The sequence below is a fragment of the Halichoerus grypus genome, chromosome 5 (assembly GCF_964656455.1).
Source record: "Halichoerus grypus chromosome 5, mHalGry1.hap1.1, whole genome shotgun sequence".
NCBI lineage: Eukaryota > Metazoa > Chordata > Mammalia > Carnivora > Phocidae > Halichoerus > Halichoerus grypus.
In genome coordinates, this window is record NC_135716.1 from 163,241,764 (window position 1) to 163,249,208 (window position 7,445).

General features: G+C 43.7%; 1 pseudogene; it reads right to left on the reverse strand.

The window, feature by feature from the left end:
* Positions 1–266: 266 nt before the first annotated feature.
* LOC118518480 (proliferating cell nuclear antigen-like) lies at positions 267–7,146 on the reverse strand (annotated as a pseudogene).
* Between the last annotated feature and the right edge of the window lie 299 nt (positions 7,147–7,445).

Below are 7,445 nucleotides of genomic sequence, written 5' to 3' on the forward strand. Positions count from 1 at the left end.
CCCTGCTTGTGTTCCCTCTCTCGCTGTGTCTCTCTGTCAAATAAATAAATAAAATCTTTAAAAAAAAAAAAAAGAGTCGGACGCCTAACCACTGAGCCACCCAAGCACCCCGGTTTTATTGGTTTTGTTTAATTACACAAGCAATACATAAATACAGTCTTGTAAAAGATTTAAGCAATGCAGAAGTACACTAGGTTAAAGGTTAAAGTCCTCACTTACCAAAATCACTTGTGCTGGACCCAGATTATGCATTTCCCTAGATTTGCTCAGTGGTCTTTTCTCTTGCTGTTATTGAAGGCTTCCCCAAAAGGATTGCCTGGTAGTAAGTACATTCCTCTAGGCTGCAAGGGGGAAGCCTGTCATATGCCTGAGGCAGAGGCGATATTGTCTTTGTGTTCCACTGGTTTATCCAGGAGCGCCTACTGTGGGGGACTACTCCTGGCCCCCCAAGTTGCTCAGAGGCACAACCCATTCTTTCCTTGAGCCTCAGAACCACCTCTGGGGCTTAACTCTTGCTGCTGAGACCCGATATTCCACAAGACTCACTCAGCACCCATGCTTGCAGACTGGCTGGCCAGGTTGGTTCCAGAAACATGGGGGAGTTGATGCCTTTTGGGGTACCCTTTGTCTAGTGAGATAGAGCAACCAGCAGATAAATTCTTCTCCCTTCCTCCCCACCATGGACAGCTGGGGGATGCAGTAGGTTCATACAGCATTTCTGATGACCTCTCTTGAAACCAAACAATCATTGGTGCTTGCTAGAAAGCTGGGCCAGCTCAGTAATACACCCACATTTTTACGGTCTCCTTTCCCTGCCTTATTCTCCTTTGCCCCTGATTCCTGCTTTTCTAGAACTGCATTATCTCCAAAAGTGTTACCACATAAGCGTTTGCCCCAGGCTTTGCTTTCTGGGGAACCAAGCTAAGACACCAACCCTCTCATTATACTTTCTTCCCCAAAGGTTACCACTGTTAACAGTTTAATATGTATCCTCTATTAATCTATTCACAGAAGTAAGGTTTTTATTTTGCTCAGTTGTTTTATGTCCATGATATCATACTATATTTTTCCCCAAGGCTTGTTTTTAACAGTATGTTTTGGATATCTATGTTAGTACACACAAAATCAATCTCATTCTTTTTCCAATATTTTATTATAAATTTTTTTTTTTAAACAAGATGATTCCTTTTTTTTTAAAGATTTTATTTCTTTATTTGACACAGAGAGAGAGCATAAGCACGGGGAGCGGCAGGCAGAGGGAGAGGGAGAAACAGGCTTCCCTCTGAGTGGGGAGCCTCATGCGGCGCCCTATCCCAGGACCCTGGGATCATGACCTGAGCCGAAGGCAGACACTTAGCCCACTGAGCCACCCAGGCGCCCCAATTATAAAAATCTTCAACCTTAAAACAAAGTTGAAAGAACTTTACAGTGAATGCCAGTGTACTCACCACACAGACCCTACCATTAACATTTTACTAGATTTGCTTTGTCTCATATCTGTACATCTATCCATCCCTCTCTTCCTTCGCCCATTCATTTTTTTTAAAGATTTTATTTATTTATTTATTTGAGAGAGAGCAAGAGCAAATGCTAAGGCGGGGGGTCGGGCAGAGGGAGAGGGAGGGGTAAAGAATCTCAAGCAGACTCCACGCCGAGTGTGAAGTCCAACGCACGCCTTGATCCCACGACCCTGAGATCACAACCCAAGCTGAAATCAAGAGTCAGATGCTTAACCGACTGAGCCACCCATGCGCCCCTTGATAGGTTCTAGAGTAAATTGCAGGCATCAATACACTTCCCCCTAAAAAATCACCATACGTACAATTAATGAGTTTCATGTTTGTATACATTTTCATTCAAGGTAAAATTTACATACAATGAAATGTACTAATCTTAAGTCTACTTATGCTGAGATTTTAAGACTTCATACATTTGTGTAATCAAAACATCTATAAAGACATAGAACATCGGGCGCCTGGGTGGCTCAGTTGGTTAAGCAACTGCCTTCGGCTCAGGTCATGATCCTGGAGTCCTGGGATCGAGTCCCACATCGGGCTCCCGGCTCAGCGGGGAGCCTGCTTCTCCCTCTGACCCTCTCCCCTCTCATGCTGTTTCTCTGTCTCTCTCTCTTTCTCTCAAATAAATAAATAAAATCTTAAAAAAAAAAAAAGACATAGAACATCATCATCACCTCAGCAAGTTCCCTCCTGCCCCTTTCCAGCTCAATTGCTGCCCCTAATCTTCCAGAGGCAACCATTCTTCCAATTTTATTCCACCAAAGTTTAGTTTTACCTGTTTTAGAATTTCATATAAGTGGAATTATAAAACATGTGCTCTTTTGGGTAAGGGTTATTTCATTTGGCATAATGTTTTTTGAGATTTGCCCATATTGTTGCATGTATTAGTAACTGATTCCCTTACATCATTGATTAGTATTCCGCTGTATGAATACAAGAGTTTATATATCTAGTCTCCTATTGATGGACCCTTGATCTGTCTCCAGGTTATGGCTATTATGAATAGAGCTGCTATGCACATTTTTGTACAAGTCTTTTTATGCACATAACTTTTTTTTTTCTGTTTGAAATTCAAATAAGATTTATTTAAATTGAAAAAAATTCTGGGGTGCCTGAGTGACTCAGTCGGTTGAGCATCCAACTCTTGATTTCAGCTCAGGTCATGATCTCAGGGTCATGAGATCGAGCCCCATGATGGGCTCAGTGGGGAGTCCGCTTGAAGTTCTCTCCCTCTCCCTCTGTCCCTCTCCCTGTTCTCTCTCTCAAATAAATAAATAAATCTTAAAAAAATAAATTGAAAAAAATTATTAAAACAGCATTTACAGGGGCACCTGGGTGGCTCAGTCGGTTAAGGATCTGCCTTCAGCTCAGGTCGTGATCCTGGGGTCCTGGGATCAAGCCCCGTCTTGGGCTCCCTGATCAACGGGGAGCCTGCTTCTCCCTCTCCCTCTGCCCTTCCCCCACCCACTTGTGCGCTCCCTCATGCTCTCTCTCTCTCAAATGAATAAATAAAATCTTTTTTAAAAACAGCATTTAAAGTCAAAACGCTTTTGCTCTGAAAATCATAAGTATTTTTAGGTAAGGCAGATACATTTCTAGGTTAACAAGATCAGATTTGACTTTGGACTTTATTCTTTAAACAAACTGTAAAAAATAGAGGAAAAAAATAGGTCATTTACAGAAAATATCTACATATGTACTTAGAGGTACAAATTTGATGACAGAAGAAACTTAAGTACATGTTGCTATCTCAGAAGCAGTTCTCAAAGAGTTTAATTTTATCATCTTGGATTTAAAAAAAATTTTTTTTTTTAAGATTTTTAATTTATTTATTCGACAGAGAGATAGAGAGAGAGAACAAGTAGGCAGAGAGGCAGGCAGAGGGAGAGGGAGAAGCAGGCTCCCCGCTGAGCAGGGAGCCCGATGCGGGGCTCGATCCCAGGACCCTGGGATCATGACCTGAGCCGAAGGCAGCCGCTTAACCGACTGAGCCACCCAGGCGCCCCCATCCTGGTTTTTAAGAATGCCGAAGATCCCTCTTCATCCTCGATCTTGGAACCCAACTAGTACTTTAAAGGTCTGATATCAGCAAGTTTATACTCTACACCAAGGGGTTCATCTGCAGACATACTGTTACTGTAGAAGAGAGTGGAGCGGCTTTTGTAAAAAAGTTCAGGTATCAAAGCGAAAGTTAGCCAAACTGGCTCATTCATCTCTATCGTAACAGCTTCCTCTTCTTTATCGACATTACTTGTTTGTGACAACTTAATATTTCCATTTCCTAGTACACCACTTGCAGAAAATTTCACTCCCTCTCTTGCACAGGAAATTACAACAGCATCTCCAATATGACTGAGATCTGGACATATATATGCAAATTCACCAGACGGTGTCTTTACTGCATAGCTAGCTATTGGCCTGTTCTGGAATTCCAAGTTGTTCCACATCTAAAGCCATTGACTTCATTTCAGGGGTGCCTTGGTGGCTCAGTGGGTTAAGCGTCTGCCTTTAGCTCGGGTGTGACCCTGGGGTCATAGGATTGAGCCCCAGGTGGAGCTCCCTGCTCAGTGGGGAGCCTGCTTCTCCCTCTGCCCCTCTCCCTGCTCCTCCCTTCTCTCTCTCTTAAATAAATTAAACAAAAAAAAATTTTTTTAAGCCATTAACTGCATTTCATAATCCGAAACGTTTTCTTGATTTGCAGCTTCAAATACTAGTGCCAGGATGTCCGCATTATCTTCAGCCCTTAGCGTTAGGAGGTCTTCACTGCACATTTTCGTATTTTGGACATGCTGGTGACGTTCCTGCTCCGGCCAGGCTGCAGTGGCCGCGGTAAGAGCCGAGGCCGTGGGAGCGCACGGGGAGCCGCGCCAGGGAGACTGCCCTGGGAACGGTTTACACCACTGCAGCTTCGGATCCAGCGGGCCTCGTTGATGAGATCCGTAAGGGCCTCCAGCACATTCTCCTGGATGGAGCCCTGGACCAGGCGCGTCGGGAACAGGGTGGCCCTGTCGCAAGCAAGGACACGGCCCCAGGAGGTTAGGAGTCATAGCTGGATTGGGTGTCAGAGGCTAAGCGTGAACAGGCAGAGGCAGGCGCGAACACCTGAGACCCGGGAAGATCACTGCACATAACCTTCCTTATTGCGATTTTTTTTTTTTTTTTTTAATTTGACAGAGAGATAGAGAGAGCGCACAAGTAGGCAGAGTGGCAGGCAGAGGGCGAGGGAGAAGCAGGCTCTCTGCTGAGCAAGGAGCCGGACGTGGGGCTCGATCCTAGGACCTCAGGATCATGACCTGAGCCGAAGGCAGCCGCTTAACCGACTGAGCCACCCAGGCGCCCCCTTTTATTGCTCTTGAGTAAATACCTACGAATAGAACTGCTGGCTCATTGGGTAGGTGCATGTTTCGTTTTATAAGAAAATACCGCACTATTTTCCAAAGTGGCTGTACCATTATACACTTCCAAAAACAATGTACAAGCGTGCTAATTATTACCCATCCTTGCCGACATTTAGTGTTGTTCACTTTATACACGTTAGACGTTGCGGTGGGTGTGTAGCGGCATCCCGTTGTGGTGATCTCATTGTTTTTAAGAGCTGCGTGTTATTCCAGGATATATGTGCACCACAACTTTATCGATCATTCCCCTAACAATGGTCATTACAGTTTCCGATTTTTCCTAGTACAAGTAATGATGCATGGACATGTATCCACTCATATGTCCAATTTGTAATGTTCAACTTGGCTGGGCTGAACTACACATCCTTTAGAGTAAGCCATAGGGGAGATTTGGAGGGTAGAAGGAAAGCAGACATTTTCTAGTTCATGCACATCACTGGGGATCTGCTGACTTACCTCCTTGGAGGTGAAGCCGCAGCTAGACCTGCAACTTCTCTACCTTCCCCCAGATCCTCCATCAGCTTCTCCAACTCCTGGGCCAAATGCTTGTGTTTCACTCTGTGACAAAGGGCCCTGGCTTCTGCAGGACACCGACATCAGCAAGATTGGAAGCAGGGAAAACCAGTATGGGTTCCAGTCCATCCCATGGGGCAAGTGCCAACTCTTGCTGGTGGGTTCAACCTGCTTCCGATCTCCCCATTTACATCCATCTTCCCTTCCCCATTGTTTTCCCACATTCCTGTGAAAGAGATTTCCTAGAATAAGAGGTGCTAGGTCAAAGGGGATGCATATTTAAAATGCTGACATACTGGGGTGCCTGGGTGGCTCAGTCGTTGGGCGTCTGCCTTCAGCTCAGGTCATGATCCCGGGGTCCTGGGATCGAGCCCCACATTGGGCTCACTGCTCATTGGGGAGCCTTCTTCTCCCTCTCCCTCTGCCCCTCCCCCCAACTTGCGCTCTCTCTCACTTTCTCTTTCTCTCTCTCAAATAAATAAAATCTTTAAAAAAAATAGTGCATGAGGGTGCTCATTTTCCTGCAACTTCAATCAGAACTGGATATTATGAATCATTTTAATTGTTGCCAATCTGGTTAAACAAAATAATAACCTGTATGATGTTGATTTGTATCCCTGCTCACCAGTGAGGTTGAACATCTTTTCATATGCTACTGGGTATTATATTTATTTCTTCCTCTGTAAACTCCATAGCCTTTGTCCTTTATTTTTTATTGAGATATTTGGGTTTCCTTTAAGGAGTTCTTTATGTATTTTTGATATTATACGTTTGCCAAATATATGACTCCAATCTTATCTTTTAAATTTGTTTGTAATATCTTTACAAAGATTTAATTTGATGTAGTGAAACCAATCCATCCTTTTCTATTATAGTCTTTGGGTTTTATGTTCTTCCTTAGAAAAGATTTTCTCACATCAAGATTATAAAATATTATCCTTTATTTTCCTTTAATCCTTTCATAACTCTGTCTCTCTATGTTTAGAATTCCAATCCACCTAAATTTTAATGTGTAGGATCTAATTTTTTCCCAATAAGTTATCCAATTGTCCCACTGATGTTTGTAAAATAAGTCATCCTTACCTTTTGGGTTTAAAAAGCCACTTTTATCAGATATTACATTTACATATATTCAAGAGTCTTTTTCTGGTTGTGATAGTCTCTTCCATTCATCTATAATCCACCGATGTGCTTTTAATGACTATTTTACAGCATTAATTTAATTTAATTTTGTTTTATTTATTTATTTATTTTTAAAGATTTTATTTATTTATTTATTTCAGAGAGAGAGAGAGAGAGCACGAGCAGGGGCAAGCAGGCAGAGGGAGAGGGAGAAGCAGGCTCCCCGCTGAGCCTGGAGCCCGATGCGGAGCTTCTTTTTTTTTTTTTTTTAAAGATTTTATTTATTTATTTGAGAGGGAAAGAATGAGAGAGAGAGAGCATGAGAGGGAGGAGGATCAGAGGGAGAAGCAGACACCCTGCTGAGCAGGGAGCCTGATGCGGGACTCGATCCTGGGACTCCAGGATCATGACCTGAGCCGAAGGCAGTCACTCAACCAACTGAGCCACCCAGGCGCCCCGATGCGGAGCTTCTTATGAGCAAAGGAGCTCCCTGAAAATAGTCCAGGCATCTCTGTAGCACTAAATATCTAGCTCAGTGCCTGGTGTATAGGAGGTGCTTACTCAGTGTTTGTTGAATGACTAAAAGACCTACCCATGCTCGCCACCATGGAGCTGAGAAAGGTAATATGGCAGACAGGGAGAGATGTGCCACAGAGATCCTCCTTCGTGAAAGAACTTGCTGACAGCTTCCAACTGTTAGTGCCTTCAGCTGCTGCAGCTTTCAAAAAGCCTGGCCAAAATATGGAACTCCTCTACCCAGCAATGTCTGCTTCAGAGATTCCCAATGCTTCCGCTTCCTTTCCTTCACATGTGTTACTCCCTATCAATCATTTCATATTCCCAACTCTGTCTCAGCATCTGCTTCCTAGAAAACCCAACCTACGCTAAGGGACTT